Source organism: Hylobates moloch, unplaced genomic scaffold, assembly GCF_009828535.3.
Source record: "Hylobates moloch isolate HMO894 unplaced genomic scaffold, HMol_V3 SCAFFOLD_13, whole genome shotgun sequence".
Lineage (NCBI taxonomy): Eukaryota > Metazoa > Chordata > Mammalia > Primates > Hylobatidae > Hylobates > Hylobates moloch.
Window position 1 is genome coordinate 99650009 of NW_026652288.1, and position 23805 is coordinate 99673813.

Genomic DNA, 23805 nt, shown 5'->3' on the forward strand with positions numbered 1-23805 from the left:
TCTCTTTCTTTTTCCCTTCCTTCCTTCCTTCCCTCCCTCCTTTCTTTATTTTTCTCTCTCTTTCTCTCTTTTCTTTTTTCTTTCTTTCTTTCTTTCTTTCTTTCTTTCTTTCTTTCTTTCTCTCTCTCTCTTTCTCTCTCTCTTTCTTCCTTCCTTCCCTCCCTCCCTCCTTCCTTTCTCTCTCTTTCTTTCTTCCTTTTTTTTTGATGGAGTCTCACTCTGTCACCCAGACTACAGTGCAGTAGCACGATCTCAGCTCACTGCAACCTCTGCCTCGTGGGCTCAAGAGATTCTCCTGCCTCAGCCTCTCGAGTAGTGCACATCACCATGCCCTGCTGATTTTTGTATTTTTGTAGAGACAGGGTTTTTCCATGTTGCCAGGCTGGTCTCAAACTCCTGACCTCAGGTGATCCACCCACTTTGGACTCCTAAAGTCCAAAACAGCTCCACAGATAAGTCTGCATGCAGAAAATATCTAAGCTCTTAGATTACCCAGTCAAGCTCTACTTCTTGATCTGCATGTTACCGATTGTTAAATTAGAAAAATGAAGTTATATTAAATAGACATTATATATATATATATATAAAAGATACCTCAATTATAATACATAGAGCATGATAGAAGCTTACTGTCATGCTTAGCAGTGTGTGAATTTTTACAATGTGCACAGAATTCCAGGAAAGCAAAGATAAGTCTGACTCATTCTTAATTGAACCAGGGATTACTTCACCTCAATGGGCAATGCCTTTCTGTTAAAGTAGAATGAATTCTCTTTCAGTTCTATAACAATAGCAAATCCTATCACTTTGAAGGCTGTAGAGGGCAAATAGATGGATATCTTAAGCACACTAGGCTTCAGACCAATTAGTTGTAGTCATTTAATAATTATTCAAAGGCCTGTTAATCCCAAAGTCTGTGCTCTTGTCACCAGAAACACCAGAAAAACAGTTTTTTAATAGTTGAGTTAATAAGGAATAATTTCAAATCACTTATCTTCTTTCAGTAATTTCAAATACACAGTAGTCAATAAGAAGTTAGAATAAATAGTGGCCCATTGGAAAAAGTCAAGATAGTGGACACTAAGAACCTGATCAAGAGCTTAAAGAAACCAACAAGGGTAGAATCAAAAAATTCCATAAGAAAATCCTAGTTGATTAACTTATTTTGTTGATTTGCAAGGGCTATTGTTATTGATAACTTCTCCCTCCATATGATAAACGGTCTATAGAATGGTATCAACTTGTCAGCAGACCAGTGCAGATTTACCATGGAGCTGATGGACGTAAATTTCTAGACTCTTCCCAAAGGCCTGGGAGGATCCCTTTTGCAACTGTGTGGTCTTATGTTGTTATAAAGTTTACAAAACATTCTTATCCTTTAAACTTCCTTTTTGTTACTCTTCTATTAATGAAGTGTGCCCATGGAGTGGCCATAGGGAAAATGAGTTGGGAACACATTTAGTTTGAGTTCACTGCAATATGTTTATGTGGCTTGCGTTTACTGAATATGAAAGTATTTGAGTGCTATACACTAGCAGCAATGAGCACGCAGATCTAGCACACAAACCATCTCTGCCTAAAGGAATCAGGGCTTTTGGGACTTATGGATGGTACCAGGGTTGGGGCAGATATAAAGTAAGCCTGCTGAATAACTTGTTAATCAAGAACATAAAGTGCTCAGAAATATAAGAACACGTGCAGAGACTCGGGAGCCAGCTTGAAGGGGCTCCCAATGGCCATGTATGAGACAGTTTGATGACCAAAAAATTAGATACAATAATGAATTATAAATTGTTGAATGAATAGAAATTTATGAATCCACATGATAATAAATGAATAAACTAGTAAGTAACTGGAGGAAAAGAAAACACACACAATAATGTGGCGAATGGATTAAAATATTAGCTATAGGCAAATCTGCCTAAAGGTCTATACAGTTATTCTTTCACTGTGTTTATTTTCAAAAACTCTTGTAAGTTTGGGGTTATTTTCAAATTTTTTTTTAAGTAGGTTATTGCTAATTTCTCCTGTGCAGGAATGATTTTCAGGAATACTCTATGGCCACTGTGTCCACTTATCCAGCGATGTGACCTCGAGATGCAGAGCCAGAGGTCATAGTGTGATAAAAATGGGTCCTGTATGACTCAGCACACAAAATATAGGCTAGTAGAAAGAAAAAAAAAACACAGTTTAAAATGCATTAATTTAGAAGATAATGTGTAGGAACTTTTTCTAACTATCAGCTGTAATAACTGACATTTAAGTTCTTATTAGCTCCTAATCCATAAGAAGATCTCTTCTTATAGAAATATAATTGGTATTATGGGGTATGCAATTATAAACATAATCTTTATTTCAAAATTTGGTTAGAAACTATGCAAAATAGAATGTATTGTAATATCTGTGTTTGATGGGGCCAACTGTGAAGTAATGCTATAATAGTGAGTACATCTGTGAGTGAAAATTTGTATCTTATACATCCCAACATATGGGATCATGTCTGCACATATCTGCTTTTACCTTGCCCTGACAAGTCTGGAGCTTTCAGATAAAACAGCATGCAAAATTGCTTTTGACACAGCAAAATGGTCTGAAGAAAAAAAGTCTTCCTACATTTTCTATCAATGATTCAATTCATGTAATTACTTGATCATACAATTAGGTAACCCAATACACCACGTCAGACAATTTCAAAAGCATTTGAATTGTTCCTGTCTATGGCATATCGAATAGTGAGTTATAAAGTTGAAAGAAACTCTTTTAAACTCAAGAATGAAAAAACTTTGATCAATCACGCTAAAGCAAATATTGAATCATCCTTATATTGTATGTAGAATACAATATCACAACATTATTATCTTATGAAGAGAGTCAAACTATATGGAGCCAAAAGTATAGGAAAAAAAGATTATAGAGTATCAGATAGTTAAGTAATGAGAAATCTTATGTAATTTTCTGCATTTTTTTTTTTTTTTTTTTTTTTTACATTTGTGCTCTTTGTCAGCTTTAAAAAAATTGGCCAGGTATGGTAATCCCAGCACTTTAGGAGGCTGGGATTGGAGGATCACCTGTGTCCAGGAGTTTGAGACCAGCCTGGGCAATGTAGTAAAACCTCTCATCTACAAAAAATAAATAAAATTAGCTGGGTATGGTGGCGCACATCTGTAGTCCCAGCTATTTGGGAGGCGGAGGTGGGAGGATTGCTTGAGCTTGGGAGTTTGAGGCTGTCATGAGCCGAGATCTCACCACTGTACCCTAGCCTGGGTGACAGAGAGAGACTCTATCTCAAAATAAATAAATAAATATTTGGTAACTAGTAATTATTTCCTGATTCTAATAAATATTGTTTTCCTCTATCGGCAGGCATATAATGTCTCATTGTGACTCTTTTTGTGATATTAACAGTCATTAATGATCAATGCCTGGGTCCTTTAATTTATTAGAGGGTGAAAGATTGGAAGATTTTAATTCACTTACACCTTAATATAATAGTACAAATGCTTCCATAAAGAAAAACTTCCCTCTAGCTATGGTTACACAGAAGTATACTTTTCAAGGGAAAAGTATGAGGGGTAATGAAGCCCATTTCATAATGATAAAGGGTTCAATTAATCAAGAGGGCATAACAATGCTACTAATGTATGCACCTAACAACAGAGTTTCAAAATAAAAAAAAAACACCTAAGAAATGCTGATACAAATGCAAGTAGAAATAGACAAACTCACAATTAGCTGGAAATTTTAACAACCCTCTCAATAATTGACCAAACAAGTAGACAGAAAATCAGTGACTATACAAAAGACTTGAACAATACTAATAACCAAACTGAACCAATTGACATTTATATAACGCTGTACTTAATGAGGAGAGAATGCACATTCTTTTTAAATGTACACAGAAAATTTACCAAGATATACCGTATTCTGTGCCATACAGCAAATCTCAACAAATTTTAAAGGATTTAATTGCACAGTGTATGTTATGTGACCACAGTGGGCTTAAATTAGATATTAGTCAGTGACAGACATCTGAAAAAGTCCCTCATATTTGGAAACTAAATGATACACTTCTGAATAGGCTATGAGTCAAAGGAAATTTCAAAAAGTAAAGTAGACAGTATTTTGAACTAACTAAAATAAATACATAGTCAAAATTAGTAGGATGCCACATAAGCAATCTTTAAAGGGAATTTTATAGGACTAAACCTACATTAGAAAAGTCTTAAACCAATGACTTCCACTTTAACCCTTAGAAACTAAAATTAAGTACAGTACTTTTAACCCAAATTGAGCAGAAAAGATAAAATAAAGAGAACAGAAATTAATGAAATAAAAAGCACTTACAACTGTAATGAAAGTTAATGAAAGCAAAACTATTTATTTTAGATGATTAATAAAATTTATAAACATCTAGCCTGACCAGAGAGAAAAAAAAGATGATGAACAAAATTACCAGTATTAGCGGGGAGAGAGATGATATCACTACAGATTTTACAAAGAATAAAAGAATGGAAAGAGAATGTGTAACTCTACAATACCTTAGTTAACATACTTGAAACAGAAAAATCCCTTGAGGATAGAATTATCCTGATACCAGATCTTGACAAGAACAATACAAGGAAAAATATATCTATTCGGCCGGGCGCAGTGGCTCAAGCCTGTAATCCCAGCACTTTGGGAGGCCTAGGCGGGCGGATCACGAGGTCAGGAGATCGAGACCATCCTGGCTAACATGGGGAAACCCTGTCTCTACTAAAAATACAAAAAATTAGCCGGGCGTGGTGGTGGGCGCCTGTAGTCCCAGCTACTCGGGAGGCTGAGGCAGGAGAATGGCGTGAACCCGGGAGGCGGAGCTTGCAGTGAGCCGAGATCGTGCCACTGCACTCCAGCCTCCGTCTCAAAAAAAAAAAAAAAAATATATATATATATATATATAATATACCCATTTAAATTTATTTATTTTAAGGTAAAACACCTCATGAGTTCATGTTCATACTTCCAAAATAAAATTCAGAGCTATAGGTTGGGCGTGGTGGCTCACGCCTATAATCCCAGCACCTTGGGAGGCTGAGGCTGGCAGGTCACCTGAGGTCAGTAGTTCAAGACAAGCCTGGCCAACATGGTGAAACCTCTCCTCTACAAAAATACAAAAATTAGCCGGGCATGGTGGTGGGTGCCTGTAATCACAGCTACTTGGGAGGCTGAGGCGGGAGAATTGCTTGAATCCTGGAGGCAGAGGTTGCAGTGAGCCGAGATGGTGTCACTGCATGCCAGCCTGGGTGACAGAACGAGACTCCATCTCAAAAAATATATATAAAAAAAAGTAAAAATAAAAAAGTACATAAAAATAAAGAAATAAAATTCAGAAATATGGGATTTTTAACTATTCCCTTATAACATCTTTATCTTCTTTAACATATCAAATATCTTGGTTCTCAGAACAATGAAGATATGTAATTAGAATGTCACACCATTATGCCTTTGTTTTGTTCCATATTATACATTTTATTGTCTCAGAAAGCAATACCAACCCTATCCCTGATATGATAATTGAAAATATTTAAATATTTTAGTATGTTATTTCTCTGTCTCTCCCAGATAATGCAGTAAATTTGTTCTCTCCATGGAAAAATTAAAACACCCACATTTTTCTGACCTGAAATAAAATGTAAGGTTTAAGCTGACACCTATGTGATATAAGAAAGATACTATACTTTATAATTAGACACACTGTGATTGAATTTCTGCACTACCATTTCTAAGTTTTTGCATTTGAACAAGGTCATTTATCTCTTTTTTTTTTTTTTTTGAGATGGAGTCTCCCTCTGTTGCCCAGGCTGGAGTGCAGTGGCACGATCTTGGCTCACTGCAAGCTCCGCCTCCCAGGTTCACGCCATTCTCCTGCCTCTGCCTCCTGAGTAGTGGGGACTACAGGCGCCCGCCACCACGCCTGGCTAATTTTTTGTATTTTTAGTTAGAGATGGGGTTTCACCGTGTTAACCAGGATGGTCTGGATCTCCTGACCTCATGATCTGCCCGTCTCGGCCTCCCAAAGTGCTGGGATTACAGGCGTGAGCCACCTCACCCGGCTGGTCATTTATCTCTTGAAACTGTTTTCTTCATCCGTGGAATGGAGATCATCTCTACATTTCATAACTGTTAAGTATTAACATTCATGTGTTACACTTAAGGTGTCTAGCATATGGTAAGAGCTCAATAAATAAAAGTTATTGTATCTGAAGGAAACATAAAGATAGACATGATGGCCTGAAATCACCTTGGATATGTTACTAAGAAGTATCTTTCACGTTCCTACCCTACAATGTGGCTGTAAGTGTAGGCAGGAATGACTCAGGTGAACATTTATTATTCTTAGTATATGTTTACACACATGACTATGTCAGAAATCCTGAGTACTTTCACAAACTTTACTCTCTAAATGCTGGCAGTGAATCAGTAAGGTATTAATGTTTTCTTTTACATTTGAAGAAATTAACTCAGAGAGTTAAAGTGGTTTGAGGTCACAGTAATACAGAGATTCTTGCCCGGAAACAAGAAAGGACACTGAATTATAATGCCAAAGTGACCAACTTCGTGACTTTGGAATTATAACTCAGTGTTCTGTCTTGTCTCCGGCACAAGAAGCTCTATATTACTGTGAAGCATGTATATAACCAAGGCATTACACAGATGGAGCAGTGCAAATGGTAGGAGCCTGTCTAATTTCCCTTTAGAAGTTCTAGTACTACTGCTCTCTTCCCCTTTATTTTCTCCAGAGCACACATTCTGAGGCCAAGACAATGTGTTTATTGAGGGACTTTACTGGGGACACATTCAGGAACTTTTCAGTAGAGAGGTTAGGCCAAGAGGTGCTGGTACATTTTTCATGTGATACATTTTTCAGCTGAAGATGTGACTGGAGGATTATCTCCCAGCAGTCACTGCTTGTTAAGCTCTTTTATTTTCTTCATTTGAAAGGCTTGTGGAATTAAGCTGTGATCCACTTGTAGTGTAATACAGAGTAGAGACAAACAAACCACTAGAAATGGGATACAGACTAGAGGAAAACACACTTTATTGTCTTAGTCAAGGACGCCATTGGCTGGAAGAAAACGTAAATGAGTTGCTGTCTGCCAGACCACAGCATGTGGCAGACAAACAGAAAACAATGAGGTCATGCAGGAGTAGCTCATTACGCTGAACCCAAAAATAGAAGCCTGACAACCCAGCTTGGTGTGATGTTGAAAAGCACTGGACTGGCAGTCAAGACCTGTGGGTTCCAGTCCTAGTGTTAGTGGCAACTTGATGTATGGTTTCAGTCAGTTCCTCCTGTTTTTGGCCTCAGTGTCTCTGCTTGTGAACAAATAATGAAGGAATAAGATTAGATAACACCTATGGCCTTTGCTAGTGTGGCAATCAATAAATATATATTTATTTAACACCCACTATGTGCCAGGAATTTTATTATGTCCTGGGAAAACATTAGTAAACAAAACAGACTTGATGCCTGCCTTCATTTCAACGTGAAGGAAGAGCCAACAAATGGATTTATCTGGCCTTCACAGGCCTCAAATATCGCCTGGGGAATAAGAACACTCCAGGAGTTCTTTTGCCATGCCTGAAAGGGGATATACGTTCGTATTAAAATTGCAACTTTACTGCCATTCTCTACCTTATACTCTCATTATTTCTTGCTGGAATGGTAACAGTCAGCTCTCCACCAGTCTCCTTGTTCCCACTGTCAGTCTTCATATAACCACGCAAATTGCTATCAGAAATTGTTATCAGTGTTTTCAGAAACTGTCAATATCATTCTTCTTTTCAAAAGTCTTATTGTCCCTGGGACACACAAAAGCAAGTACAAATTTCTTAAGATGAAATTGAAAGGCTCCCGTAGTCAGCCTGAAATCCCCTCTCTTATTTTCATCCATCACATGTATACATGTATTAGTCTATGCTTTGTTGTTGTTGTTGTTTTTCTTTTTTTTTCTTTTTTTTTTTTTTTTGAGACGGAGTCTCGCTCTGTCGCCCAGGCTGGAGTACAGTGGCGTGATCGTGGCTCACTGCAGCCTCCGCCTCCTGAATTCAGGCGATTCTTGTGCCTCAGCCTCCTGAGTACCTAAGACTACAGGTGTGCACCACCACGCCAGGCTAATTTTTGTAACTTTAGTAGAGACAAAGTTTTGCCATGTTGGCCAGGCTGGTCTCGAACTCTTGGCCTGAAGAGATGTCCCCTCCTCAGCCTCCCAAAGTGCTGGGATTACAGGCATGAGCCACGGCACTAGGCCTAGTCTATGTTTTAAAGGAGGCAAGCTACTTAACAGCTATAATCCCTATTGCAATCTGAGTTGTCAGTTTCTGTCACCAAACCAAGAGCTCTTGGAGAGCAGAGATGACTCCTTATATATCCCCAAGTCCTGGTGGTAAAGCTGCACTTGGTGGCACGGTAGGCACTGTGTTTGTGGAATTGATTGGGTGCTCTTTTAGCAGAATCTCTCCCTACCTGTTTTGTCTCTCACACTGCAAGCTCTCAATAAATAACTGCTGACTGTTGTCTAACCTAGTGCTGCTGATTGTTGTCTAAACTAGTATGATCTTTGAACTGCTAGCATCGGCTTGATCTAGGAACTTGTTAGAAATGCAAATTCTTGAGACTTGATCTAAGTTTTTTTTTTTTTTTTTTTTCTTCTTTTTTGTCAGAGTCTTGCTCTGTCACTCAGGCTGGAGTGCTGGAATACAGTGGTGTCATTATAGCTCACTGTAACCTCAACCCCCTGGGCTCAAGAGATCCTCCTGCCTCAGCCTCCCAAGTAGCAAGGACTACCAGGTGCACACCACCACACTCGGCTAATTATTTTATTATTCCATTTTTGAGACAGAGTTTCACTTTTGTTGCCCAGGCTGGACTGCAATGGCCCAGTCTTGGCTTACTGCAGCCTCCACCTCCCAGGCTCAAGCGATTCTCCTGTCTCAGCCTCCTGAGTAGCTGCGATTACAGGTGTGCACCATCACTCCCAGCTGATTTTTGTATTTTTAGTAGAGATGGGGTTTCTCCATGTCGGTCAGGCTGGTCTCAAACTCCTGACCTCAGCTGATCCATCCGCCTCAGCCTCCCAAAGTGCTGGGATTACAGGCGTGGACCACCATGCCCAGCCTAATTATATTATTTTTTGTAGAAATGGGGGTCTAGCTACGTGGCCCAGGATGCCAAGTATCTTCGAGAGTGGGAATTAGGAAATCTCCAAAAGTCTCCAGAATTGTTATGCATGCTAAAGTTTGAGAGGCACATTCCTAAACCATTACCAGGAACTAACTTATAGATTCTGGGAAGATGCTGACTCATGATTCATTTAATAAAAATGTGGTTGTTTAACCAGTGCCAAAACACCAAGGCTGGGGATTCCATTAGTTGGTAGAATCTTAAGACATAGCCAAGATAAAGCCTGAGTATTGGCAAAGGTGGGACAAAAGCCAAGAATTTTTAAAGTCGCTTTGCTTATGATGGTTCCAACTGTAGTGTTCTGCTCCACTCCCAGTGAAAAATAGCAAAAATCAACACTTGCTAAGTTCACACAATATAATGAAACTCCCCTGTAGTACAGTATTGCTGTGTGTTAGGCAATGGCTAGGAGGGTGTTAATATGTTAAGCCTCACAGAAAATATAATTTTATTGTATAGGAACCTTTATAATATCAATCCTTTATTCACTAATTAGATCATTTATTATTTCCACTAATATTTATTGAGAGCCAATGATGTGTAATGTGAATGCTAACTATTGTGGTGTTACACAAATAAGTAAAAGACACAGACTTCACAGTTAAATTGCTGACAGTGTAATGGAGGTAACACACAATGAACATGCAATTTTAAAACAATGCCATTTGTGTTAACTAGGAGTAAATACCAGCTGTCAAACAGCCCAGCACATGAACACTAACCCAGTTTAGAGGGCTCAGAGAGGCTTCCTGGAAAAATTAGTATGTTAGTTGAGGCCAGTAGCATCAGTAGGAATTATTTAGGCGATGGGTGCAAGGAGAAGGAATGAGGAATGAAGTGGGGAATACAGTGAAAGGATGTTGCATGTAAAAGATATTACATTTATGTAAGCCAGAAGACAGGGTGGGAACCGCAGCAAGGTGCCTTCATGGGACTGTAGGTCGTTCATACTGGACAAAACATAGAGTACAAAATGGAGTGAGGAGAAATGATGGTGGTGAGATACAGAACCAAATTGTGAAAGTGTCCTAAACCACAATAAAGTCTTCTAAACCATATTTGTCCTGGAGAAGGAATGAAGGAGATTAGAGTGGGTGGGTGGCCATCAGCCAGAAAGAACTGAAAGGTTTTAAAGCGGTGAAATAGCTACAGGCTATTTCTGCTGTAGAAGTAGTCTGGCTACAATGTGCATAACATTGGAATGGGACAAGACTGGAGGCAGGGAGGCCACATAGAACCATGGTGACTTGAACTAAGTTGCAATGGAGAAGGAAGAGAGGTGGACTCAAGACGGTAAGTACTAAGAAGCAACAGCTTAATGGTATACTGGATGTTGAATCTAAGGTGGTACCTAAGTTCAACCTTGGGTAAAACAGTGGGTATGGGTTCACTGAGATAGGGAATTCAAGAGTTGTAGTGCAGTGGGGATCCAGGGTTGGAGAGGACAGGAGTTTTGAGACAGCGATGACTAAGTGACCTGCTTTAACCCCAAAGTGAGAGCATATTTGAAAGCTGTAAGCCCGTTGCTCTCCAAAAGCACACTGTGGGCCGGTGTGGTGGCTCATGCCTATAATCCCAGCACTTTGGGAGGCCGAGGCAGGCAGAGCACGTGAAGTCAGGAGTTCGAAACCAGCCTGGCCAACATGGCGAAACCCCGTCACTACTGAAAATACAAAAAAATGAGCCAGACATGGTGGCAGGTGCCTGTAATCCCAGCTACTCAGGAGGAGGCAAGAGAATTGCTTGAACCTGGAAGGCGGAGGTTGCAGTGAGCCGAGATTGAGCCAGCGCACTCCAGGCTGGGCGACAGAGCGAGACTGTCTCAAACAACAACAAACCACACACACACACACACACACACACACACACACACACACACTGTGAAACCACCAGTTCTCTGAATTTCCATGCTATTTCTGAATGAATATGCTTCATTGCACAGAACAAGGGCGTGCTGAGCACTCTGGATCAAAGGTGAGGCTTAGCAGTAAAATCGCTTTTTGTCCCACTATCCAGTTCAGTGAGCCAATGAAAAGATTGAAGACCAAAGACTCTGCTCTTGTGTTGCTCTATAGCCTGCATTTTAATTTTTTAGTTTGTGGAGTGGGAGAAATATTAACTTTTCACAGTGGACCTAAAAACTTTTTAATTAAAGTAAATATAAAACATCCTAAACGTTGAATTTGATTATAGATGCCTAACAGCAAACTTGCACAACTTAATTTTTTAAAAAAATCCTAATCTGCAAAACTTAATCATTCTGGAACTGTTCTGAAGCCACAAGCCCTGAATTTTACTTATTTTTGTTTGTTTGTTTATATTTTTTGATATAGAGTCTTGCCCTGTCACCCAGGCTGGAGTGCAGTGGTGCAATCACAACTCACTGCAGCCCTGAGTTGCTAGGCTCAAACATTCCTCCTACCTCAGCTTCCCGAGTAGCTGGGTCTATAGGCACATGACACGCCATCTAGCTAACTAAAACAAAAAAAATTATAGAGGTAGAGTCTCTCTGTGTTGCCCAGGTTGGTCTCAAACTCCTGGGCTCAAGCAATCCTCCTATCTCAGCCTCTCAAAGTGCTGGGATTACAGGCATGAGCCACGGTGCCCGGCCCCTGAATTTTTGTAAATTGTGCGTTTGCCATCCCATCTCAAGCTCAGGGAGAATATAATATTCCTTCTACATATTTAAAAACGGGTAATATGTTAACCTAAGAAAACCTTGCTTTGGGCTTAGAAATGCAGAACACTTTTCATACATTGCTGCTGCATATCTAAGCTTTTGGCCACTGGTTCTATATAATCTTCTGTTTAATGATCTATTATCCTACTTTGATTTGAAGATGATGTTTTGAAGGAAAAAAAATCCCATGATTTGTTTCATAGAATTGAGACTTGAGTCCTGGCTTTGTTATTGCCTATCTGGGTGACCGTTGGGCAGGCTTCTTTGTTGTTTATACCTCAACTATTTCATCTGGGCCTATAAGAGTATTCCCTTCGGACACTCTAGATTCATAATTACTTTCTCAAGATCATCACTGGCATTCAACTTGGTCCTGTGCTACATCAGTGCAACCTCCTCAAGCCCACATTTTTATCCTGGTAACATCTCTCTGTTTTTCTTGACTGCTTTTTCCTCTACCCCCTCAAGCACACACAAGCTGTTTGGTTGGATAATTGAAACTAAAAATTGTAAATTCTCGAAAATCCTAAGATATTTCTAAATGGAACCTAAGTTTTTTCCTCTTTCTGTACCCTACAAATATTACTGCATCTGCTAAATAGCTTTCTGGAGCCCAGCTTCAAATCAAGCATCTTGGAAATAGCAGAAAAATTTAAATTGCCTCTGAATTAGTTGTGAAAATAATGACATAAGATGTATGTATTTATAAAGGCTTCATTGATACTGCCAGTTCCTGAGTTCCCCGAATATATTGGCTGTTGCTCCAGTATAAAGCAATGAATAGTAATGATTTACAATGAGATGAACTGACTATTAAATTTATTAAATTCAGTAGGAATTTCTCCCTCTGGATTTAAGACCCACTACCATGCAGCTCAAACTCTGTCATTAGTTCCATCTTCCATTAAACCCCAAGGCTCTGTCAGATAATATGGATTATGTGCTTCATTTGAATATGCCTTTGCATTCACATTTCATGTCTATACTCATGTTGACCCTTTGACTTGGCAGACTAATAGCCTGGCTATTAATAAGAGTCTACATTTGCACAGGCATCTCCATAGTCTTTACAATAACTGATTCCCATTTTGCAAAAGAAGAAAGTGAAAACTCAGGAAAGAAATGCCATATTGCTAGAAAGTTACAGGTCTGAGATTAGAAAGTGGGTTTCAAAGCTTCACCATGGCCATATTGCCTCTCTGGTATGATTGAAATGCAAAGAAAGATACTTTTAATAAATGTAGCCATATATTATGTTGTTTAATGAATTATATATGAACAAATATACACATATTCTGACCCAATATGTCAATAGTGCCGAGGTTGAGAATTACTGGTCTACACTGAGGGTACAGCAAACTTTTGAACTGGCATTCTAAGCACTGGCTTTGAAATTGCTAGCAGTACTATGCAATATGCTGATGGAAGAAAGGGCTGACTCCTCCACAAAGTGCTTTTGCTCCAAATTTTAGTAGAATTGTGACAAATTTGCTGGGGAGATTTGAGGCTGAATTTTTTAGAATGAATTATATAGATTCTCAACTTTAGTCTAGAACAGCAGTCTCAAAGAGATCCAGTCACCCTTAGAGGATCCTGAAACACTTTTAGGGAGTATTAAAAATTAAAACATTTTTGCAATAATATTAGAATGCTGTTTCACTTTTATTTTCTTATGAGATTAGAACAAAGTTTTCCAGAGTCAACATGATTTGCAATATTGCAGCAAATTAAATTCAGAAGCCAGTATGAGCATCCAGCTGCTTTCTATTAAGCCAGACATAAAAGAGATTTGCAAAAATGTATAACAATGTCACTCTTCTCACAATTTTTTATTTTATAAAAATATAATTATTTTTCAGCCAGGCACGGTGGCTCATGCCTGTAATCCCAGCATTCTGGGAGGCCGAGGCACGTGGATCACATGAGGTCAGGAGTTAAAAATCAGCTTGACCAACACGGTGAAACCCTGTCTTTACTAAAAATACAAAAAATTAGCCAGTCGCGGTGAGTGCCTGTAATTCCAGTCACTCAGGAGGCTGAGGCAGGAGAATCGCTTGAGTCTGGGAGGCAGAGGTTGCAGTGAGCTGAGATCGCACCACTGCACACTAGCCTGGGCAACAGAATGACACTTGATCTCAAAAAAAAAAAAAGTTATTGTTTATAAATATGTGATTTATGTTAACATATAATGGATTTATTAAATAAATAAATAAATAATTAGGAAAGTCCCCAGTTTTCATTTCTAATATAGGAAATAGCAATAGATGTAACCCACATAAACAGAAGCACTTAGAATCCTCAATATTTTCAAGACTATAAGGAGGTTAAGAGAATAAAAAGTTTGAGAATAGTTATTGTAGTGCAGTGCTTCTTAAACTTTAGTATGTGTATTAAATTTCTGCATATGTATAATATGTTAAACCACATGCTGATTCTCTAGGTGTGATGGTTCATTTTATGTCAACTTGACTAGCACACTGGGGTACCCAGATATTTGATCAAACATTATTTTGGGTGTGTCCATGAGGGTGCTTTTGGATGAGATTAACATTTGAATAATTGAACTGAATAAAGCAGGTTGCCCTCTAACATGAATGGGGCACATTGAATCAGTTGAAGACCTCAATAGAACAGAAGGCTGAACCTTTCATGAGCAGGAGTGAATTTCCTCCTGCCTAACTGTCTTGAGCTGGCATATCAATTGATGTATTCCTTTGAACTAAAACTGAAGCATCTTGGGTCTTGAGCCTATAGCCCTTCACACTGAAACTATACCATTGGCTCTCTTGGGTCTCCAGCCTGCCGACAGCATATTTTGGGACTTGTCAGTCTCCATAATTTTGTGAGCCAATTCTTTGGAGAACCCTGATTAATCCAGTACTTCTGGGGTGGTACCTGAGATTCTGCGTTCCATCTACCTTCCGGATGATCTTGGTCTATGGACCACACTTCTAGGAGCAGAGGTCAGAGCACCAACGTAACCTGGGAGTTTATTACAAATGTAGAACCTCAGACCCTGAGTTCAGACCTACCGAATCAGAATCTTCATTTTAACAAGATTCTTAGCTGGCCCATTTGCACACAATAATTTAAGAAGCACTGTTCTAGAGTGGTAGTAATCAGTCCTGAATATGGAGTAGAATCGCCTGAATAGCATTAAAAAACAAACAAACAAATGATGTCTAGACTCCACTCCAATTAAATCAGAATCTCAGAGAATAGAGCCTGGATGAGTTTTAAAAGCTGCGCAGATGACATTCGTGTGCAGTCATGAATGAAAACTATTGGTCAAAAATAAAGACTGAAGGCCAACAATGACAGTCTTTGAGGCTCTTAATGAAAGAAAATTAATTATCAAGATGGTAGATAAAGTCAAAGATCTCAAATAAATATAGTATTTCTGGAAATTGAATCAATAGTTAACCAAGCAGCCAAACCCTTGATTAAAACACCAAAGGAAATATAGCACTACTGTGTATAAGAAAAAAACTGTACAATTTATTTTTTTTAATTTTTATTATTTATTTTTTGGGATGGCATTTCGCTCCTGTTGCCCAGGCTAGAGTGCAATGGCACAATCTCGGCTCACTGAAACCTCTGCCTCCCGGGTCCAAGCAATTCTCCTGCCTCAGCCTCCTGAGTAGCTGGGATTATAGGCATGCGCCACCGTGCCCAGCTAATTTTTTTGTATTTTTAGTAGAGAAGGGGTTTCTCCATGTTGGTCAGGCTGGTCTCAAACTCTCAACCTCAGTTGATCCACTTGCCTTGGGCTCCCAAAGTGCTGGGATTACAGGTGTGAACCACTGCACCAGGCCGTACAGTTTCTTATGTGTTTGATATCTTCTTCCTGGCGTGAGGACTTAGCTTTGAGTGTTAACTGAAAATTCTAAGTCTAGGGTTCTTAAGTTGTTATGTGCTGCACTATACAAGTAAACCTACAGAGATGGAAGGGTTCTTAGAGATTATCTTGAACAAGCACTTCATTTATAGGTAGAGAAACTGGGGCTCAGAGAGGACGATTCACTCACAATAGCAGGCAGCATAATTTAGTAGCAGCAACAGACCTGAGCTAACTCATAGCCTTTACATTTCACCTGGAGTCATCCCTTTGTTCCCACAACAAGTTACACACTTCCATCAGTACTCCCTGCAGCCTGTAAGTACAATGATCACAATGCCTCCTTGAAATTCTGCTCACTGTTGATTGACTATGATATATACTATGCATTTACGTATTTATAATTGTTTACCTAGTCATTCGTTCAACAACTGTTTATGGAGCCTCCACCACATGGCACCAGGACACTAGCACACTTGATTGAAAGTGGTTATTTCATCACATTACCATTATTTGTAGAATTGTTTAATAGATTTCAGGTCTCCTGATTTCCACTTCAGTGTTCATAGAACTGCATGTCCTACTGTCCTCCTTGGCACACGAAGGTGGCTGAAAAAATTGAACTGTTCACCCAACTGGGCAAGTAGGACTAGGACCTAGATTTCTGGACCCATTACATTGTCCTGTCTACCAACGAACTATGGCTTTAAGAGCACACATTGATGCTGGAAATAATTAGTAACCGAAAGCTCCTCTCAGCTTTTCCTCTGAAAATAGAAGTATTTAAAAAAAAAGAGGGAGGGTGTATGAGAGAAAAAGGAAAGAAAAGAAAAGGCACACTGTTTGATGTACTGTATGTTGGAAAGCTTTGGAAAAATTTATAATGTGCTCTGTACTCAGAGACAAAATTTTCCAAGAGGACATTTATACAGTTTCTTCCAAGAGTCTGCATCCTGTTATACTCTGGAAGAAGTGACCTCATGGTGTTTGTATTTGTCTCTCTCACAAAACCTCTTTTACAGTATTAATGCATGTGCAGATCTTAGGCTATGTAATACATGAGGCCCTGACTTGGGCAGGTCACTCTGAGAACATGCTGCTACTTTCATAATGGTATCATCTTGTTTTATAGTGGCAGAGGGGGTGGGCGGAGGAGAGCCGGCTAGGAGGAAGTTCTATGCCAAGTCATTTGGAAAATATAAGCTACAAGCAATTGAGGGAACCTAATAAATTTGAAGGATATTAAAAAGCGATACATGTTACTAGTCTCAGAAGAATTAACAGTAATCACTATAGCCCCTTACAGCATATTAGAATTCCAGTAGTTCCCTCTTACCTGTGGTTTTGCTTTCCATGCTTTCAGTTACCCACAGTCCAGAAATAATAAATACAAAATTCTAGAAATAAACAATGCATAAGTTTAAAATTGCAAGCTGTTCTGAGTAGCATGACAAAAATCTCACACCATCCCACCCAGGGCGTGAGTCATCCTTTTGTCAAGGGTATCCATGCTGTGTATGCTACACACTCTCTAGTCACTTCACCCTTTTGGTTATCAGATTGTCACAGTGTCAGGTGCTTGTATTCAAATGACCCCAATTTTACTTAATAATGGTTCCAAAGCGGAAGGGTAGTGATGCTGGCCTATTGCTATAGTTGTGCCATTGGATTATTGTTGTGTTTACCTAGTTTATAAATTAAATTTTATTGTAGGTTTGTATGTATAGGAAAAAAACAATATATATAGGGCTTGGTGCTGAGGTTTCAGGAACCGACTGGGAGTCTTGGAATGTATCCGCTGTGGATAAGGAGGGCTACTATCTAAGGCGATTGTGTGCATACTACCTCATTTGTACATCAAGTCTCCAGTTTACAGAGTGATCATCCCTAGAGGATCTTGATCGTTTCTTCCAACATCCATGTGAGCTATGCAGGACCAGTATTATCCCAAATTTATAAGCGAGAAAATGGAGGCTCTGAAAGAAATACAAATAGTAATTAAATTTTACATAGAATAGGGCGTGAAAAGCTCTTATGTATATGAATTCCTTTGATTTCTACTGAAAATCCCTGTAGTAAATAAATGTATTATAAATCCAATTTTACATGTAAGCAAGTTAGTAGACAGAGATTAAATGACAATGCAGATTTCACAGCAAATAAGTGGCAGAGAAAGAAGTTAGATCCAGATTATCTGACTCCTTATAAAGTGCTCTTTTCATTACATAAAATCGTCTCTTTATAGAGTGCAGGCTTTGGAGTCAGCCAGATTTTGATATAAAACTTGGCTCTTACACAGGTGGACTGTAGGTGAAGCCTGAGAAACCACTTAGCCTCACTACTACACATTTCTAATTGGTAAAATAGGCAAAGTAATTCCTACCTCAAGGAGTGAGCTAACGTTTGTATAATACAATGTTTAGCATGGTTCCTCACACCCTCGAAAGGACCCAATGACTGTTATTGTAATACATTTTATCTCTGATCCCTATTAGTACACAAGCCCATAAGAAAATGGCATTTGTTTTTTCTAGTTGAAGCTGTAGAGTTCTATTGGAACAGTGCAGAAATATTTGCATTAATCTCTGGAATAGACGCAAAGATTTGAAGTGCCATCACTTTCATCTTCCTCCTTTCATGTCTCCTAGAACCCATGCAATGCAAACCCTCTCCTTTTCCAGCCTCCATAGCCAGCTGTAGCGGTCAGTGAACAGAATGAAGTGAAAAGTACACTCAAAGGGAAAACAAACTCGGGCTCTGTCAGAACATATGGTTGAAATTCCAGAGCCCAGGACCCCACACCAAGAGGCTCCTCCCGGCCCTGCATCTGGGGCATCTTGGTTAGCCTCAGCTGTCTCTACTGTACCTCTACCCTAAGAAATCAACCACTCAATTCCTAAAGCAGTTTTAAGACCAAAACCCGTGCTTGTAGATAAGGAATAATTAAAGTTTGTAACTATCAGCCTAGGTCACTTAGTTGTTAAGCACATTGCTAATTCTCCTAGGAGATAGAAATTACTAGATAGATATTACTATTATAGATAATACTTCTCGAACCTTTCCCCCCCTTCCATGTTGAGGCAGGATGGTTTTTGTAACCTGGCTGCTGCCGGGCTTTGCAGCTTCAGGCTCTAACATTCCCTCATATACACCTTACAGCCCACTTATCCTGAAATATTTTGAGTCCTTCAAATGCACCTTGCCTGTCATATTTTAGTACTTTTGCACAAGTTGTAAGTTGTTCTTTTTTTTTTTTGAGACAAAGTCTCACTCTTGTCACCCAGGCTGGAGGGCAGTGGCGCGATCTCGGCTCACTGCAACCTCCACCTCCTGGGCTCAAGCAATCCTTCTGCCTCAGCCTCCCCAGTAGCTGGGATTACAGGCGCCTGCCACCATGCCCAGCTAATCTTTTACATTTTTAGTTGAGACAGGGTTTCGCCATTTTGGCCAGGCTGGTCTCAAACTCCTGACCTCAAGTGATCCGCCCACCTTGGCCTCCCAAAGTGCTGGGATTACAGGTGTGAGCCACTGTGCCTGGCCCACGTTGTTCTTTTTACCAAGAATTCTCCTTTATTACTTGAACTATGTTTGCAAGGTGAGTTCCTATTCTTCTTAAAGATGTAGGCCAGGCAACTCTTCTTTTAAGAAATGACTCTTGCTTGCTCCTATTCCTGAGGGGTTGTTTGAAGTAACATTGGTAATTTTCTCTTTTGTCTCACCTCCTCTTCTATGGCCTGTAAATGCTATGTTTATATTTGATATTCACACATCTATTTATTCCACAAGTCTCTGGTCTCACTAAGGGTAATTTTTTCTTTTAAAGTATAAACCCCCAGTGCCAGGCACCTCATAAGGATTTAATGTTTCTTTAAGGCAGTAAAGAGTTTAGGAGTTTTTGAATTTTAAATATTTTTATATGCTGGTCACCTTTGGCTGCCTTGGCCCTCCAGTACTACTGTGATTTTTTGCCATCATTCATAGTTAAAGAAAATGCTAAATTTTAGTTAAATATTAGCATGCAGTAATACTTTTTTTTCCTGATCCAGGTTAGTGGAGTAGAATTCTTTCCTCATGTCTCTGAAAGTTTGGGATTTTAAAATCAAACAGATTGAGATTCAAATATCACCATGCTTCTACACTGCATTAATATGAGCTTTCCAAAATTCTGTTTCAGATTGTTATAATACCTACCTGTGTGAGTTGGCATGAGAACAGACAATATCTGTAATGACATCTAGCTGAAGGTCACTGCTAAATAAATATAAAATATTGTTAGTTTATTCAGACTTTATGGACAATGCAAGATGCACCGATGCCGGGAATTTGAATCCCAGCATTGCTTCTTATTATCATGAGACCTAAGCCACTTTAAACTCAGTTAACGCATCTGGAATATGAGAGTGATAATATTAATACCTACTATTCAGCCTTTTTGTAACAAGTACACAGTAAGAAATGAGCTAGCATGGCCTGGAAAGTGGGAAATGCTCAATAATCAATTAATTGAATGAATGAGTGACTTACATCTCTAAATAAAATCACTTCTACTTCTTCGACTCTCACGAATTTCAGTTCCAGTTGAAACTAAAAATTATCCAAAACATGACATGTATTTTATCCACTCATTCAAAATCAATGAAAGATAAATAATATATTGATTATTTTAAAACAAAAAGTTAGCATTTGGAGATGATGTCAATTCTCAAGTTAATAAACTCCTTCTGCAATATTTTTACAAACATCTTTTTACCAGATGCCACACTTTTTCTGAAATAATCTAAAGGAGAAGCTGGTTAAATAAGCAGAGCATATTTCACATAAAAATTTAATACAATTACAAGAAAAAAATCTTTTAAATGAACAGATGTAATTGCTTGTTTCTTAGTAAATTCTATTTTTATGTATCAAAAGTGCAAGTTTTAACATATTAGCTGAGGACGCATAGTTTAAAAATAAACTTAAACACGAATAAATAGTTTGGGGGAAAAAACACCTAATGAAATGCTAAGTGGTTAACAAATGCAAGGGCTAAATATTTATTAAACAGAGGTCGCAGTGATACATAGCAGAGTGGGACCAGTTAGGTTTCACCATCTGATTGTTCAGGAGAGAGGCCCAATTCCTCATGCATATCCCAAATTTGCCCTTCAATTATGTGCTGACTATTGCATTTCTTTCTCGCTTGTCTGTTAGTGCCCCCGAGTCTGAAAGACCAGGATGGATGAAATGTGTTGCATCTGTGTGGCACAAGTCTGGCCACCCCAGAGCGCTCTTCCTAAGTCTCTAGTTGATGTTTAACAGGAGAAGAAAACATTAACAGATGCTGTGTCTTAGCTTTGCCTGCTGTCTGACTGTCTTCTCTGGTGGGTCCCTGTTGGCCAATGATCATCTAACTTTAACTTTGGAAAGCTTCCTGGTAGAGTCAAGGGAGGGAGACCAAGAGAAACAAAAAGAGAAAGAGAAAGGGAGGGAGAGTGGGGGATTAGAAATAGGAAAGAGAGCGGAGATAAAGAAGGGGAGAAAGAAGGGGAAAGGGAGCGAGATAGAAAACTATCTTGCGTCCTGCTGAGAATTAAGACAATTGGAATGTAGTTCAATTGCAGCCTCTAATTTGCTGTGAAAAATTGAGCAAGTTACTATTCTCTGTGCCTTGGTTTTCTGGTCTATAAAATGAAACCAGGGAATTAGGCAGCCTCAAATCCTTTCTAGGGCTAACGCAGTGGTGTGCAATGCTTAAAAGGCAGTCTTTAATTACAGTCTGTCCTGCGCAGTTACGACCTTACCAAAACAACAAAACCTCTCGTCATAAGGCTAATGTAGGCATTTAGAAAGATGTTTTATTATACCATCAACAATACGGAGAAGGAAACTAATAATAAACTTGCTATCTGCCACAGATTTTCATACAGTTCTACTTTTACATGATGACAGAGCTAGAAAGTAGCCTATCTCCATTTAAGGAAAGGTAAAATTAAGTTCACAGGTAAAGAACTTGACTAGGGTCAGAATATTAATTAGCAAAGTCAGGATTTGATTCTTTCAATTCATTTGTTCCTTCCCTCAATAAATGTTGCTGAGCACCATGCCAGGTAGTTCTTTAGGAAAACAGATAGAGTAGGGAACAAAGTATTTCAAAGATCATATTTCTTTTTCTACTACACTGAAGATATATTCCTGCCAGAGTTTCTTGAGAATGTCAAGAAATCAGATAATTTAAATTTTCTAAAATACATCAAATATTTGGGAGAAGAGACCTCCAATTCTCTGTTATGGTAGCTTTGTAACATTTAGGCTGTAAGTCTGCCAATTTTATATTTCAAATGTGAATTTCATCATGAGAAAAAGTGGATTTTATTAATCTCTTCTCTATATAAGCAAAGCAGAAATACATTTTTCTCTTCTTTTTTTAAGGGAGCAACACTAATACCTTACAATTTTTACTACAAAATGATGGAGGATAAAGAGAATTTTTGAAAAAAAAAAAAAAACTAATTCTTTGATGTAAAAAGGCAAACAGAAGGCTACTATTATTAAAAGATTAGTAAAATTATTAAAATGAGCAATTAGAGAAAATTAAGATAGACAATTTGCCACATCTACATCCTGTTATTCTGTGCACTATACATTAAGCCAAGTACAGTGGAGGTGAAAAAGCTCAGAAGAATGCAGATCATACCAAAACACTTGGCAAGTTCCCTTGACTTCTTTCAAGATTGCTACCACTATTGAAAACAGTAATTACTGTTTATTGTGTTCTTAGTATTTGCCTGACACTGTGTTAAGTGTTTGAAAGTATTGTAGCATTCATCTTGATAACTCTGTCATGTAGACATTATCATAAATTCATTTTATAAATGAGAAAGTCTGAGAATTACAGATGCTAAGTTACTTGCATAAAGGCAGAGAAAAAAATATGGTAAGGCAGATATTCAAAGCCAGATTCTTCTGAGTCCAAAGTGAATGCTCCCAACATCTAATCTAATACTGGTTTTGAGATTTCAATTCTAAGTAATTAACAGAAAGATTATATTGTTAATACAACATACCTTAACATACCTTACATACCTTATTTTACTTTTTATTGTGCTTTGCTTTATTGTGTTTTGCACATATTGCTTTTTTTTTTTTTTTAATAAATTGAAGGTTTGTGGCAACCTTGCATCAAGCAAGTCTACTGGTACCACGTTTTTGACAGCACTCACTTCATTTCTCTGTGTCACATTTTGGTTATTATTGCAATTTTTCAAACTTTTTAATTGTTATTATATCTGTTATGGTGATCAATCCTCCATTACAATAGGCAAGAGAGTCTGAGAGATTCTAGAATATTTCTTTTTTCTTCTTCAAACTTTTTTGAGTGTGACCTGCAGTATGAAATACATTTTTATTGCAACTCAGTATACATATAGATGCATATATTTGGCTGAAACAATATCTCACAGAAGTAATATTTGCCCTCACTGTATTATTAAACTCTGACATTTTACTACCATATTGTATTTTATTTTTTTATATTGCTGGATGCAATGAACTAAATTGGTTTCACAACTCAGTAATGGGCCATAACTTACTCTTTCAAAAGTATTGGCTGAAGAAACATTAAGAGAGGTAAATGCTGATAATCTACGTGCCCTAGGGGAAGAGAAGGACTCAGGTAACGGACAGGCCGTGTTAGATGATTGTTAAAAGTATGAGGTCTGGGCCAGGCGTGGTGGCTCAGATCTGTAATTCCAACACTTTCGGAGGCCAAGGTGGGTGGATCACCTGAGGTCAGGGGTTTGAGACCAGCCTGGCCAACATGGCGAAACCCCATCCCTATTAAAAATACAAAAGTTGGCCGTGCGTGGTGGGCACACCTGTAATCCCAGCTACCTGGGAGGCTGAGGCAGGAGAATCACTTGAACCCTGGAGGCGGAGGTTGCAGTGAGCTGTGACTGTGCCACTGCACTCCAGCTCCAGCCTGGGCAACAAGGGCAACAGTAGTCTGAATATATATCTATATATATCTCCTCAGGAATAGGAGCAAGCAGGAGTCATTTCTTTTTTTTTTTTTTTTTTTTTTTTTTT

General features: G+C 38.6%; 1 pseudogene; it reads left to right on the forward strand.

Moving 5' to 3' along the window:
- The window catches only part of LOC116480345 (nicotinamide/nicotinic acid mononucleotide adenylyltransferase 1-like), a 36134-nt pseudogene that overhangs the window by 8497 nt on the left and 3832 nt on the right, over positions 1 to 23805 (forward strand).